Genomic DNA, 16,169 nt, shown 5'->3' on the forward strand with positions numbered 1-16,169 from the left:
AGGCAGATGATTCCATCCCGGATATCCCAGCCAGAAAGGGGCTGTCTGGATTGCATCCTTCCTTCTGCTTCCTCCTCTTTGGCTTCTTCCTCTTCTGTGTCATCCTCTTCCCTCTGCAAGCAGATGCTGTAAATCTGAAATGACAGCTTAAAATGCTGGAAATACTCAGCTGGTCAGGCAGCATCTCGACCTGAGACGTGAACTCTGTTTCTTTCTCCACCGGATGTTGCCTGACCTGCTGAGTATTTGCAGCATTTTCTGTCTTCTCAGAGGCCTTCCTTTACCATCTGAGGCCTTGCAAGTGTCCAGAAGCACCCCCTACATACTTAAAAAACTTTAAACATCTATTGCAGCAAGCCACTACTTCAATAAAATCAAAAAACCCAGTCCAAAAGCTTGAATTCAAACTTACCTGAAAGATGTGTGAATCCCTTTAAGAGGTGCTGAAATCACCAGGTTAACCTGGTGTGTTTAGGACCCAGCGCTGAATTCAGCACTAGGGTTGAAATTCGGTGTGGTGACGTTAAATTGGTGTTGCATGGCGATTGATGTCACCACGTCGCCATTTTTTTCCAGGGTGCTGCCAGTTACCGGCAGTGCAAAGGGAAGGAGGAAAATGGCGGCTTCCGCGGGCCCCGCCACCAGCTGGCAAAAGAGCGGCGGCTGCCATTTTCCCGCCATTTCACGGCACTACGGAGTGACGGTAAGTACATGAATTTCTAGCCCCTACTATTTTAACAAAGACGATGGCCTATAAATTGGGTCCTGTTTACCTAAGCAACCTACTGAGTCCCAATATGACAGGCAGGAAGCGCCGGGAGCTCTCTAGTGCCCTGCCTTTCACAGGTATTAGGCGCATAGATCCCTTGTAATAAGATGACGTGCTTTCGGTCAAAGATGGTAATTGAGGGTTTTCTCCCGTGTGGCATCCTGTTAAAATGGAGCAAGGGTTTTAAAGCGTGTGTCCCGACCAAAACTCCTCCCCCCCACCCCCTCCCCCCCTCCAGCTCACAAAATCCACCCCAGTAAATATCGTGGCTTGAGTTAGTGGCCTCCTTAACCACAGTGTAGTGTAAAGGGTTATTTGTTTTTTTTTAAATCATTCTCCGATATGGCTGTCACTGGCAAGGCTGATATTTATTGCCCATTCCTAGATGCCCTTACAAAGGTGGTCGTGGGCTTTCTCCTTGGACCACTGCAGTTCGTATGGTGAAGGTGGTCCAGGATTTTGACCCAGCGATGATGAATGAACAGCAATATATCTCCAAGTCAGGATGGTGTGTGACTTAGGGTGGATCTTGGAGGTGATGGACTATTAACGATATGGTGACGCATGGTTCTCAAGGAAGCAAAGGAAAAAGCAACTGATGTGTTACCTTGCTTACCCTCATCAGGTCATTGAACTTTTTCCAGCACTGCTCTGCAGTTTCTGGGGGTTGAGAGAGGTGGTACTCAGTGCCACTGCACCTCCTTCTAAGTGGCATGCCAGACAGTATTCTGAGCTTACAACAGAAAATGCTGGAAACACTCAGTCGGTCAGGCAGCATCCGTGGAAAGAGAAACAGAGTTAACGTTTCAGGTCGATGACCCTTCATCAAAACTGGAAAAAGTTAGAGATGTAACAGGTTTTAAGCAGGTGCAGAGGAATTCCCACCTTGAAGAAGTTCTGCTTCCAGCATCTGTAGTATTTTGCTATTGCATTAGTATTCTGAGCTTTCCTGCCATGGTCATCCAGTGGTCTTTCTCTACTTTTCAGCATTTCATTCAGGAATGTCTAAAGTTTGGCCTCATTAAAATGTTGTGCTCCTCTTCTCTGCCTCCTTCCAAGGCAGTGCTCCCTTCTTTGGGTGCCTCTCACCATTCCTCCACTTGTAGGCATGAGCCATCTATTGTAGCTACTGTACATTCTACACAGTCTATCAAACAATGTAATATTTAACTGCTGCTCCCTCAGCCTGTTGCTGCATATCTTCACCCACTTTTGGCTTTTTAAGGGCTACAACTGACAATTTCCAAACTCTCCCAGCACAATACTCCTGTGTTACACAACAGTTGAGCTCAGCCAACACCAGTGAATATGTAAATGAGCTGAGCTGACTCCACGATTTACAGCATGTGCTGGAAAGGATTGGCAGGGGGACATCCCAGCTCAGCTGAATTTTGGGTCCAAGATTTTACAACTCTCGTGGCTCTTCAGGAGTAAAGTAAAATATAATGAAAGCATCTTACTAAAAAAGCAATCCAGTGACACACTCTAATTTAAAATAAAATGCAGGCTTCAGGCACATCACAGATGTAGAGAGCAATTATCACAGTGTCAATTATATATGGTTTTGCCTATCATAAACTTGGAGTAAGAAATTCTTTGTATTTGAGCAACACTTTAGTAAATGGTGCTGAGACGCTGCTGTGATACAGAACAGTTATGGTCCTTCAATAGCGAAACCCCAGAAAGTAGCTGTGTTAAATTGTCCACACAAATTAGAGAATGTGCACAAGTACCGTACACTGAATACCTGGCTAACAGTACATATTTAACCTGTCATTAAATTCATCCTAGCTAGACATTGTCATTACCATATAGAATATCTCCAATCAATTAATGTCAGGATGTCAACAGAGACTCCTTAAATCAGCATAGTAGAACCTTGCATGAGGCAATAACTATCATGCTACAAATTGCTAACTGACTAACATGACAGCTGGACATGCTCATAAGAGCAAATCATTAATTAAAAATAATTTTGCTTCATTAAAATATTAAAATTTGAAACTAATTTGTTTAATAAAATATTTCATTAACATATTACTTGTGTTTTAAAAGCTAAGGGCTAGATTTTCAGTTGCTTGCGCCAGCAGTTAGCGCCTTAAGAGAAGTGATTTTCGGGCGCTATGCGTGTAGCGCCCGGGCGCAGCGCAGTTTGCGCCCCGCCCCAAATTAAGTTGCCCGTTAGCGCTGGCGCAAAGTTTAGCGGCCGCCCGGATGCGCGCGCAGAAAATGACGTCACATCCTCGTGCAACGCCCTTTGGCCGCCCCGAATCCAAACTTCGGTCGGACCGCCCCATTGTGCGGCTGGCGTCCAGAGCGTTTGTAAAATGGAACGCAACACACCCTGGGGAGCGCAAAGTAAAGGGCACTCCTCCTGCACTATAAAAGGCAGTCTGCATGTGTTGTGTGGAAGGATCGGTCCTCCTCCTCCTCCTCCTCCTCCTCCTCCTCCTAAAACACATGCACCCTTCCCCTTTAAGAGCTCACTGGCACCAGTGTGTCTGCCGTGCGCTGCGCCCGAGCTCGGGTGTTGCGCTCTGCACCGCCGGCTTAGCGCCTAAACATAGTAGTGTAACGCCTCTTTTAGCGCTCCACCAACCTCTTAGGGCGAAGCCACTGAATTTCCGGCAACGGGGCGCTACTTTGGGGCGGGCGCTAAGGTTAGTGCCCCAAAACTGTCTATACTGAAAATCTAGCCCTAAAACTCTTAAATTAGAATTTTCCTCACTACTAATCACAGTCCCAATATGACAAATTTTCAACTCATCACAAATCACATTCTTTATTCAGATTTATTTAGATTTATTTCAACTCACAACATTTTAGCAGTAATCAGACATTAATATCAATAGGTTTTAAAGAGAATATTGCACTGTCCAAACTCAGATCAAGAAACAGTTTGAAAATTAAATTAGTTGCACTCACACCATGGGCTTGATTTTACCAGGTCCGAGGAGGCGGGTTTGGAGGCATGTGAGTTGTCAAAATCGCAAAATATGGCGGGTGGGTCCGATCCCGCCTCTGAGCAATTTTACCACATTCGCGGTTTCAGATCCTGTTTCCATTCCGCCTCCAAGTGGCGGGATAGGCCCTTAAGGCCCTTAACAACCAGTTAAGTGCCTCTATAATCCCATTTTGAGAGGCCTTCCTGATTTTAACACATTTCCCCCATGCTGCACGTCTCCTCTGGAACACGCCAGTGAATCCTGGCAGCCTCACAAGTGGACTGCTTACTAACAGCTGCAGCTCCATCATTAAAAAGGAGTTTTCAGCAATCATCATTTGCAGGTGGCAGTACTTTGTTGTCTCAGGACTGGGGGAACTTTTAGCGGCCTACTCATTGTTGTGGAAGTTTGGAGCCTGAGACCCATCTCCAGTGTGACCTCCTGGGAAACCCCTCTCCCCACCTTGACTGAGCGCTTCCTCAGCTGAGGTATATATCAGAACCATGGAAACCATTTATTTCCTTTCCTCCTGGACATCAGGTTTGGACGAAGACCAGCTGCGGCAGCAGCAGAACCCTGAACAACAGCACCACCTGTAATGATCAGTAACATGTCATTCTAGAATGGTACACTAGGTGGAGCTGTATGTTTAGTAAGGGGCTACCCACAAGGCAGTAGTCAAGATGGATGCCTGTACACTAGTCCACATGACTGAATAAATGACTAGCTCAAGCTAGCTGTTCATAATGAAAACATCTATTTATTCATGAACATAACATGCTACCAGGATTGGTAATATCTGCTGAATATTGTGAAACGTGACATGGAGAATTTGAAGCTACTGGAGGGTTTGAAACTCACGGGGAATGTCGACTGCAATTGGCGGACTTTCAAACAACAATTTGAACTCTACATTGCTGCCATCGGGTTCGATACGATGCCAGACGCAAGGAAAATAGCGTTACTGCTCACGGTTGCAGGCCCGCAGGCGATAGAGGTATTTAATACATTTGTATTTGATCAAGAGGAGGACAGAGAAAAAATGGACGATGTGCTAAGGAAGTTTGATACACATTGTTCTCCCAAAAAGAACGAGACCTATGAGAGGTACGTGTTCCGTTCACGGACACAGCAGCAAAATGAGACTTTTGATAGCTTTGTGACCGATCTGAAACTGAAAGCACAGACATGTAATTTCTCTGAACTGAAGTCATCCATGATTCGTGACCAGATTGTGTTTGGTATTCATGATAAAAAAGTCAGGGAACGTTTGTTGAGAGAAACCAAACTAACATTGGAGGATGCTGTGAAAATATGCCATGCCAGTGAGCTAGCTCAGAAACACGCGAAGACTTTCAGTGAAATTAATAATAAATGCGACTGTAATGAGTGACTGTGCTGCTGTCGGTGCTGTGTCCTACAAGGGGAAGAAACATGGGCAGAACAGAAATGCAAAGCAATCGGAGGATGGAATTTTTAATTGTAAACGCTGTGGTTACCAGCACCAGTCAAGACAATGCCCAACGTTTGGGAAAATGTGCACAAAATGTAATGGAAAGAATCACTTTGCCAAACAATGCTTTTCAAAAGTAAAAACAAAGAAAGGGCAACAAGTCAATGTGATTGAGGACACTGATTAAGTGAGACATTTTTTGTAGGAATGGTGTCATGTGACAATATAGAAAAGGATACAGAAAATGTGCAGCCCTCAGGAATGGACAATGCTGAACATAAAGTTAATGCAGTAAAAGAGGACAAATGGATGATGCCACTGCAAGTAAATGGAGCATTAGTTACATTGAAACTAGACACTAGGGCAAAAGCAAACTTAATCAGTATAAGTGACATTAAAAATATGAAAGAAAAGCCCAAAATACAGAAAAAGTCAGTACTACTGAAGAACTATAATGGACAGAAAATAGATAGCTTCGGTGTATGCAGACTTAAAGTGACAGTCAAAGACAAAGTGCATCATCTCATGTTTTCTGTTGTGGCTGAAGGACTTGATTCACTACTAGGTGACAAAGCTTGTGAGGACTTAGAACTGGTCAAGAGAGTCGACCGTATAAACTGTGCCATAAGCAGACCAGATGACTCGGTGGATTCTGTAGTGAGTAATTTCCAGGATGTGTTCAAAGGATTTGGAGTTCTACCATTCACTTACAAGATCCAGCTAAAGGAGGATGCTCAGCCAGTGGTACATGCTCCACGGAGAGTTCCAGCACCCCTGCGTGACCGGCTCAAGAAAGAACTGGACAGAATGACCACACTAGGAGTCATCAGGAAAGTCGAAGAGCCAACAGACTGGGTAAACTCCATGGTATGTGTAAAGAAAAAGAACAATGATCTAAGAGTATGCATGGATCCAAAGGACTTAAATGCAAACATAAAACGTGAACACTACCAGATTCCCAAGCAAGAAGAAATCACCAGTGAAATGTCAGGTGCCAGATACTTCACAAAGCTCGATGCCTCACAAGGATTTTGGCAACTAAAACTGGATGAAGAGTGCACCAAATACTGTACCTTCAACACACCATTTGGCAGGTATTGTTTCCTCAGAATGCCTTTCGGGATAATATCTGCATCTGAAATCTTTCATAGAGTGATGGAACACATAATTGAAGGTCTGGAAGGAGTTCGGGTCTATGTTGATGACATCATCATCTGGGGCTCCACACTGAAAGAACACAATGAGGGACTGACTAAAGTGCTACAGAGCATACGCCGGAATGGACTGAAGCTCAACAAAGCCAAGTGTCAGTTTGCCGTCCAGGAAGTCACTTTCCTAGGAGATAATCTATCTGGTAAAGGAATAGAGCCAGATATGGAAAAAGTAAACGCCATACTCAAAATGCCCCGACCCACTGACAAAAAAGGAGTGCTACGCATCATGGGGATGATAAACTTCATTGGAAAGTTCATTCCTAACTTGTCAGCCAAGACAGCCTGTCTGCGAGACCTGCTACATAAAACAAATGAGTTCGCATGGACAGAACGACATGAACAAGAGTGGATGAACCTCAAAACAGTGCTGACAACCACACCTGTACTCACTTTCTTTGACCCAACAAAGAGAATCAAAGTGTCAACAGTTGCATCAAAAGATGGCCTAGGCGCGGTCTTGCTACAAGCAGAGGGTGAAGATTGGAAGCCTGTTGCCTATGCCTCCAGGTCTATGACTGATTCTGAGTGTCAATACGCCCAGATTGAAAAGGAATGTCTAGGCTTGGTAGTTGGACTAGAAAAGTTCCATGGCTACATATATGGACTTCCCATCTTCACAGTTGAGACAGACCACTGCCCACTGGTTGCCATCATAAAAAAAAACCTGAATGAGATGTCTCCAAGGATTCAACCAGTCATGATGAAGCTACAAAGATATGACTTTGAACTGATCTACACACCAGGCAAATACATAGTGTTAGCAGATGCACTATCCCGAGCACCCACAATGAGTCATGTGAGCTCTACTGAGGAAGACGTGGATGTTCGTGTGAGTATGGTCACTGCTGCGCTGCCCGTGTCAGACACAAAATCAAAGCAAATAGCAGAAGAAACAGTAAAAGATACAGTGTTACAAACAGTAATAGAGAACATTCATCATGGTTGGCCAAAAGGTTCCTGTCCAAAGTACTATCACATCAGGTCAGAGTTAAGTATCGCAAGTGGACTATTACTAAAACAGAACAGAATAGTCATTCCACAGGCTCTACGTCAAGACATGCTCAAAAGGATTCATGAGGGACACCTCGGAATTGACAAATGCAAAAGGAGAGCAAGAGACACTGCTTATTGGCCTGGCATAAATAAGGACATTGAGAACATGATAGGCAAATGTGAGACATGTCAGAAACACCAAAACAAACAAGCAAAGGAACCAATGATAGTAGCTGACTTACCAACAGCACCATGGCAAAAGGTTGGTATGGGCCTCTTTCATTTGAATGGTAAAGACTATCTAATAGTGATTGACTACTATTCTAACTATCCTGAGATGGTGCTGCTCTCAAGCACATCAGCAAGCAGTGTCATAATGCATGTTAAATCCATCTTCGCCAGACATGGAATTCCCAGGATTGCTGTTAGCGACAATGGTCCGTGCTTCAACTGTAAGGAGTGGCAACAGTTTGCAGCACATTATGACTTTCAACACATCACATCCAGTCCTCTGTATGCTCGGTCGAATGGTAAGGCAGAGAAAGGTGTTCAGGTTCTCAAACAGCTACTGAAGAAAGCAACAGAAAGCAAGTCTGATCCTTATCTCGCCCTGCTGAGCTACCGAGCCTCCCCTTTAGACTGTGGTTCTTCACCTGCTGAACTCCTAATGGGTTGCAAGTTGCGCACCACGCTACCCTGCTGTGCAAAAGAAAAGCAGAGTAAGGAACTGAGACAGAGACTTCAACTGTTAAAGCTGAAACAGAAATCACACTATGACAAGTCATCCAAAACTCTGAAACCATTGACAAGGGATGATGTTGTCAGGATTGAGGATCCAAATGCATAGAACAGGAAAGCTACAGTTCTTGAGGAAGTAGGACCAAGGTCATACACCGTTAGAACTGAGGAAGGACAGATTCTCAGGAGGAACCGCCGTTCCCTCCTGAAAACACAAGAAACTATCCAAGAGCAAATCGATGACAATGTCGCAACTGAATCTTGTCACTCACCACTAGAACAATCTAACACAAACACACATACAGGCTCTCATGAAAACACATCAGACTTACCTGTGCTGAGAAGATCCACACGTGAAGTAAAAAAGCCTGATATAGTTTTCTTTGTACTCAAAGATTAAGTCTAATAAAAGAATGAAAAGCTTAGAGTTCATAAAGTAAAGCTTTGAAAATGTGTTGACTGTTGTGAAGATGTTTATGTCATTATGATTGATTGATATTGATTTTGTTTCACCTCTAAGGAAGGGGGATGTAATGATCAGTAACATGTCATTCTAGCATGGTACACTAGGTGGAGCTGTATGTTTAGTAAGAGGCTACCCACAAGGCAGTAGTCAAGATGGATGCCTGTACACTAGTCCACATGGCTGAATAAATGACTAGCTCAAGCTAGCTGTTCATAATGAACATAACACCACCAACAGCAGGAGCAACAACAGGAGCGCCAAGCTGCTGCTCACCCACCTGAAGCTGCACAGGCCAGAAGGCGCCAGCACGCGACCACATTGCTGCCCGGATGCAAGGGACACACTCGTTGGCCAGATTTGCTTAGCCTGCACAATCAAACACTTTTGCCTCGCACCTTCTTACCAGAGCATCGACAATGGACAAGAACCTGCAGATTTCTATCACTCTGACCACCATACTAACAATTGCAAGGCACCCTAAGCCCTCAATGTGGAAATCCCATTTGCGAAATGACACAGGCCACAACTTCAACAGTTTGCCATCAAATCTGTTTATCCTAACAATTCAAGGATGACTTGTCAAAAATCAATACAACAGAACACCCAAGTGACTACCCTTGTGAGTATTTGTGCTTTATCTTCCTCTTACATGTGCTCCTACATGATGCTTCCCCTGTGGCTTCTGCAGATGTGGAGGCCCCTTGCTCACTTTCTTGCTACTCCTGTCTCGACACCTTTGGCGGCTGTCCTCTGGGGTTGCGAACCTGTGAGGGCTCGGCAACAGTCTGCTGCTCCTGCGGCTGTGCAGGGGCTGAAATGCGTCTCTCAGTTGGGTGAGGACTCTGGTGGGGCTCTGACCGAGAGCTTTGCAGTGGTATGGTCGTGTGAGTGCTTGGAGAGGAGCCCCCACTTCCTTGTTGCCTGCCACCAACATCCCTCTCATGGGCCAGTCCCACTTCAGAGCTAGCAAGTGGCTTGACAGCACCTTGTTGCACTTCAGGGGAACCATGAGGACCCATTTCTGCACTGAAAGTCCTACTCCACAGGACTTCCATGAAGGTCTGGTTTCTATGCTCAATAGCTGACCATCACTCCTCAAGAGATGTCAGTCTATTCTGAACAATGACCATGTTTTCAATACCCTGGCAACTAAATTCCTCCATGGCCGTAGCCATCCACTCCTCTAGCGTAGCCATACTCTCCTCTACGGTAGCCAGCCTTACTACAGAGGTAGCCATCCTTTCCACGGAGGTAGACATCCTTTCTGTGGTGATGCGTTCATGCGCCAATGCCTCCACAAAGGTTCTGCTCATGTTCGCAATGGACTCCTCCATTCGCTCCACACTCGCAGCGACCCCGGAGACAAAACCTGCCAGAGACTCCTGCACCTGTTCGTGGAGTTCTAGCACTGCTCTCCTTCTAGATAGACCCAGAGGCACAGAGTCGACCTGCAGCTAAGCCGAGCTGGCAGAGTTCTGCGCCCTCCGACGAGGACTCTCCACTGCTGTCCCTGTCTCCGCCATCTGCTGATGCTCACTTGTGATCTGTGATACACCAGGTGACAACACTACTCTATCTCGCGAAGGTCCCACCGAGGTGTGAGTGTCTGTGCTGGTGCTGGGTGCGCTGTATTCTGCTGACGTAGCACGCTCAGAGGTTGCAGCTTCCTCTGAGGAGTCTTGAGGCTCAGGCTCTTCCTCCTGGACAGTGCGGACGGGGGCTCTCGATGGTCCTGTAGGGGAGTAAAGGAAAGAGTTAGAGATGTGAGGTAAAGGTTGCATGCACATTGAATTGTGCAGATGATCATAAGTCAATCTGTTGGAGCATCAGAATCATTATCAGTCACTCATTCAATGTCAATGAGAGAGATGCAAAACTATTCTGTTACCAGCTTGCTGTGATGTGCCTGTCTGTCCGTCCCCCACTTGCAAATCGTCCTCCACTCCGGCGATTTCCAGGCCATCTCCTCCGTGGTGGTGAGCTGGGCTACTGAGGGTGGCCATCCTTCTGTCCTCGCTCTTTCCCTCTTATTGTGCGCTCTCTTTTCCTGCAATGAGGGACACAAGTAGAGTTTGAGTGAGAATGAAGGAGTGAGTGTAGAGAATCCATAGCATAGATGCTTAGAAGGAGACAAATGGCCTTCCCTGTGCGTTGTAAGTTGTTGTCATTGCAACACAGTGATGGGGAGTGTGAGGGCTGCATGGTCGAATAGCTAAGTGAATGTGACCTTAGAGAGAGAGGGAATGGGTAAGGGTGCAGGGATGTAAGGGTCAAGTGGGATGTGGAGGAAGAGGTTGGCAAAGCAGAGTGCTGGTGACGAGAGGCAATGGGGATCAGATTGAGGGTGATGGGAATGTCATACTCACTTTTCCTGCACGGCAGCCAGGTTCTGCTGCACATAGAAATTGCATTTACCTCTTGGGCCACTTGCAGCCACACAGCTTTAGTCTGCTGGGGAGGCTTTTTCCTCCCTGAGGAAGGGAAGAGCACCTCCTTATTTGCTCTTCCTCCCTCCACCAGAGCTTGGAGGGAGGCCTCATCAAACCTTGGAGCACACTTTGGTCTGCTGGTGGACATAGTTGCTGAAGGAAGCGCTCAGAACAACGGGCATAAAGTTTAAAGGCTGAAAAGAAGAAAGGCTGCTTGCAGGCCTTAAAGCCAGCAGCATTGATGATGTCATCGGAGGCGACATTCTATATGAAAAGGCTCATTGGGCCAGGGGTTTCCACACGCTGGAAATCAAGTGCCCAATTAGGGCAAAATCACACTTTTGTCCCACTTCACATCGGAGTCGGGATCCTGACACGCCCCCAGCCCACCCCCAATGGCAAAATCGAGCCCCATGCCTCCAATTGACTATCCTAAGTAGATAGGCCGGCCCTATAAATTAAGCCTGAATAAATGCATTGTTTGTTAGATCCATGATATAATTGCTGAGATTTCTGATAAACACAAAGACCTGTGGGGGAAGAGACGGGCCTAGAAATCAGTTCACGCCAGCAGGCCAGCACAAACTAAGTATAGGGAATGGGTAGGCCTGAGGCCCACCCGATATTGGGCCTCAGGTCACATTTGTATCAGACGGGCGAGCTGCGGACACCTGGAATGTAATACTGTAAAAGGGCTAGCCACATGCCTTTAGTTTCCCTTTAAAGCACTTACTTTATTATGTTATCTGTCATTCACACAGAAGCTAAATCCTAGAGATTTGGTAGCTTCCAGCATGGGCCGCACATCTCATACCAACGGGGGGAGGGGTAATTTCAACCACCAAACGGGTTGGGTTTGGGCCGGGTGGGAAGTTAAAATTTAAAAATTTCAAACCTGAACCTAATCTGCCTCAAACCTGCCCACTTCCAGTTTTAACGGAGGTGGGACAGGGTGGACGACCAATCTGCTCTCAGGAGGCGGTTCGCTCATTGAAAGTTTTTAAGGTAACTGCATGCCTCCATTTTAACAAGCTTTCTATTTTTAACTAATGTTGGCCAGATTTCCCAGGCGAGAAGGTAAGTACCTTTCCAGGACTGCTTGTGGGCTAGAAGGAGCAGGAGTGTTTCCTCTCGGCCCAACAATCTACCCTGTAAACCCCCCAGTCCCCGCCGATCTATCCGACCCCCTTCCTCCATGTTCTCCATGGTGGACAACCACCCCCCCCCCCGATCTCCTCCCCACTCCCCCCCCCCCCGCCGATCTCCTCCCTACTCCCCCCCCCCCGCCGATCTCCTCCCTACTCCCCCCCCCAATCTCGCTCTCTGCGGCCACTATCTCACACACAGTAACTACACTCTACCCTACCATGACCACCATCTTGCCCCAACCACGCATTACCCCCCGCGAACATGATCTCGCCCCACCCAACCACGCTCTACCCCCCGCAATCTCTCTCCCTCCCCCCCCACCCAACCATTAGACCTACCTGCTCCTCCGGCACATCCTTCTGCTGCAGGTTCTCCTACCCGTTAGGCAGCCAGGCTGTCAATCAGGCTGGCTGTGGGGCGTGAAACCTGGAAAAAAAAAAAAAAATTGCAGGATGTTCAGAAAACCCGTACTTCCGGATAGGAAGAACAGAAAAACAGAGTATTTTTAAAATGGTGCGAAACAGTTAAATGTTAGTGTTCAGAGAGATTTAGGTGTCCTCATACAGAAAACACAAAGTTAGCATGCAGGTACAGCAAGCAATTAGGAAGGCAAATGACATGTTGTCCTTTATTGCAAGGGGGTTGCAGTACAAGAGTAAGGAAGTCTTATTACAATTGTACAGGGCTTTGGCGAGACCACACCTGGAGTACAGTGCACAGTTTTGGTCTCCTTATCCGAGAAAGGACATACATGCCTTAGAGGCAGTGCAACAAAGGTTAACTAGATTGATCCCTGGGATGAGAGGGCTGTCCTATGGGGAGAGATTGAGTAGATTGGGCCTGTACTCTCTGGAGTTTAGAAGAATGAGAGGTGACCTCATTGAAACATACAAGGTTCTGAGGGGCATTGACAGGGTAGATGCTGAGAGGTTGTTTCCCCTGGCTGGAGAGTCTATAACTAAGTGGCATAGTCTCAGGCTAAGGGGTCGGCCATTTAAGACCGAGATGAGGAGGAATTTCTTCACTCAGACGGTTGTGAATCTTTGGAAATCTCTGCCCCAAAAGGCTGTGGATGCTGAGTCGTTGAGTATGTTCAAGGCTGAGATCAAAAGATTTGTCCACTCTAAGTGAATCAGGGATAGGGGGATCAGGCAGGAAAGTGGAGTTGAGGTCGAAGATCAGCCATGATCTTATTGAATGGCGGAGCAGGCTCAAAGTGCCGTATAGTCTATGCCTGCTCTTAATTCTTATGTTCTTAATAGCCTTTTACCATTACCTTGCCCATTACTCCTCACCCTTCCTGCAGCTTGAATAATTGTAATAGAGAAAATAGAAGTTGACCAGATAAATATTAAATAAGTATCTTTTAGTAGGAAAAAGAATTTCTGTAGGGGTTCTCCCAATCTCCCACTGTAATTTTGGCAGAAAATAAGTGAAAACCCTGGAGAAACGGCATAAACAGCCATTGAAATTATGGCAGGTGATCGAGAGCCCCTTCCCCTCCCAGACCCCCCTTGCCATGGAAATTCTATCCCATGGAATTTTTTTGAACATTATATGGGTGTAAGCTTCTTTTGAAAAGGGGAACGAGAGTAAGACTTTTATTAAGTATAAGAGTGAGATAACAATACAAATCAATTTAAATAAACCACTGTAAAATACTGCATAGGTGCATACAGGAGAAAAATTCCTGTTTAGAAATTGTCGATTTCCAAATATTACTTATTTATGTCCCCATGACTAACATCAAAGAAGGATCAGTATCTCCCTGTGACCAATATTAAACAGAAGCTGCAAGCTGACAGACATCATCCAGTATCTGTAAGACAATTAGCCAGTTCCCATTGATGTGCCAAATTACTCAATTAGGCCACCTATCTCACTCACCTTTGCCTAGATCCAAAGTCAACCAGTGATTTCTTGCCATATCTTTTTGGTTGCTGGCATAATGAACTTGTATTTGTTCATGGACTATTGAGAGTTTCATGGGTTAGTAATTCAGTACAGCCTCGATTACAATTATGTGTTTCTCGTTGGGAATTTCCTTGGGGATTCTTCCAATCTTTATTTTTGTCTTAACTTTGTTTCTGCCACATAAATGAAAGTTCTTTGGGAGCTCACCCAATCAGCCACTGAAATATTGGGGGCCGATTGGGAGAAGCCCAAAGGAAATTCCCGGCAGATTTGTTTACTGACAATTTCTATTTTGATTTTAGGATCAATCTTGGTCTATGTTAAATAGAACTATTTGCACAGAAAATGTCTGGGTTTTATTTCTACAAAAAATCTGCGCTGTCAGCTGTAAAAAGAACCTCAGTCTTTGTTTAAACATAACTGGTTCAATATGGTGCCAATAATAAAATAAAGGGGGTGATCTTCATCTTTAGATGTAAAACAATTCTAATTTGATTTGCACTGCTTTAATCCCCCTTGAATTCCAAGTGCTAATAGTACTCAATCTTCTTCTGTATCCTCAATTGCAAAATTATTCACAACTTCAAGTGCAAATTTAGTAGTCTAGCAATGACCCCACTGGTAGGAGAGAAAAATTGTGCCAGTCGAATTTATAGGGGAGTATCCCAAGGAGGTGGGAGGGGAATTTAGAAAGCTACTGGAGAGCTTTAAAAAGCAATTTAGCCCATCAGCAACCTTTGCCAAGGCTGAAGGGGCGTATGATTAAGGAGTGGTAAGCCAGCATGAAGGGATAGGTGCAGACATGAGTGTGCAGAAAAGTGATGGTGCAGCCCAGCACTTGGCCTCCTCTTTGATGGCTGCTTAAGTCGAGGTGGTATTGTATGTGATGCTTATGAGAAGGTTTTTCTTCTGTGCTACCCTACAGTATCATTCCATAGGTCAGCACTGTGACATGCCTACAAGAAGGTGCAGACTAGTTGCAGGCCAAAGCTGACTGCTACTCTATGTTGCAAGCTAGCTACTGGTGTCCTTGCAGCAGATGGCAATAGTTGGTATCTGCCCCTCTACTGACCCAGACCCCGAGGAGGCAAGTTACCACAGTTATTCCCAGGTAGGTTTTCCAGGTGGTTGGTGGCACCTTGATAAGTGTGGCCAAGCAGGCAGTGCTGGCATGCCTTTTTTGGTGCAACATCATATAAAGCATCTCATGTTGTGATTGGAATGCTTATGAAAAAACTTCCAGCATAAGGATTAACAGACATTCATATCCGATTGTGGTGCTACTGGAATCTACTGTTGCAGTCATCAGTGAGGAGAGGAGCCTCCATCAACAACATCGGTCAAAGTGAGATGTTGGAGTGTGGGTGTTGGCAGGAGGGCCAGAGCACCTCATTGGAAGTCCAAACTGCCATGCATCCTTCCCAATCCTCTTTCCCTCTAGGCACATCAGCTCGAAGAATTGCTGGTGGCACACACTCTGATGACATTAAAGAGAGATTGGGGAAAATTAAATAAATAAGAGTAACTAGCACAAAGGCGCATGACCTATAAAAGGCCTAATGTGCTTAGCTTGAAAGTGCGTGGACTTTTTACAGGTCCAGCCAAAGCCTTGTTTCTGCCAGGTTTCACGAGACGTGTTGGAGACTCGATGTCCTGCATGCTCATGGGCCAGAAGATGGTGTGGTGCCCTTCCCTGCCCCCTTGAGCATAGTAATGAAGCTTCTGCTTGCTTCAGGCAGGATCTTCAGACACCCACCCCAGGCCCAACGAGAAGATAGAGAAAGACCTTTAACCAGCAGGAATCCAGCAGAACTGATTTCTCCCATATTTCCCGACCAGGACCCCAAATCGGGGCACTAGGAAGATGAAAATCGGCTCCAGATGTCTTTTCAAGGACCTATCTAATGGCATAGTTTTGCACAACAAGTAGCTGTTGACTGTTGTGTGATTTCTAGGCACCTGAATTGTGTTTTTTTGGAATAGTTTGGTTGCTCTTTTACTCATGTCTGTGTCAGCAAATATTGCTTTGTATTTCATAAAAACTTTTCCCGAAGACTAGGTGGTATATTTTACTAAAACATAATAGCTTCATCTCACGA

At 45.7% G+C, this 16,169-nt stretch overlaps 1 protein-coding gene across 4 annotated transcripts in view; it reads left to right on the forward strand.

Moving 5' to 3' along the window:
* Window positions 1–16,169, forward strand: part of LOC147114920 (sodium/potassium-transporting ATPase subunit beta-1-interacting protein 3) — a 942,742-nt gene that overhangs the window by 882,741 nt on the left and 43,832 nt on the right. The window lies entirely within an intron of this gene.

Source organism: Somniosus microcephalus, chromosome 7, assembly GCF_052327205.1.
Source record: "Somniosus microcephalus isolate GS21.2 chromosome 7, FLI_Smic_1.0, whole genome shotgun sequence".
Classification (NCBI taxonomy): Eukaryota; Metazoa; Chordata; class Chondrichthyes; order Squaliformes; family Somniosidae; genus Somniosus; species Somniosus microcephalus.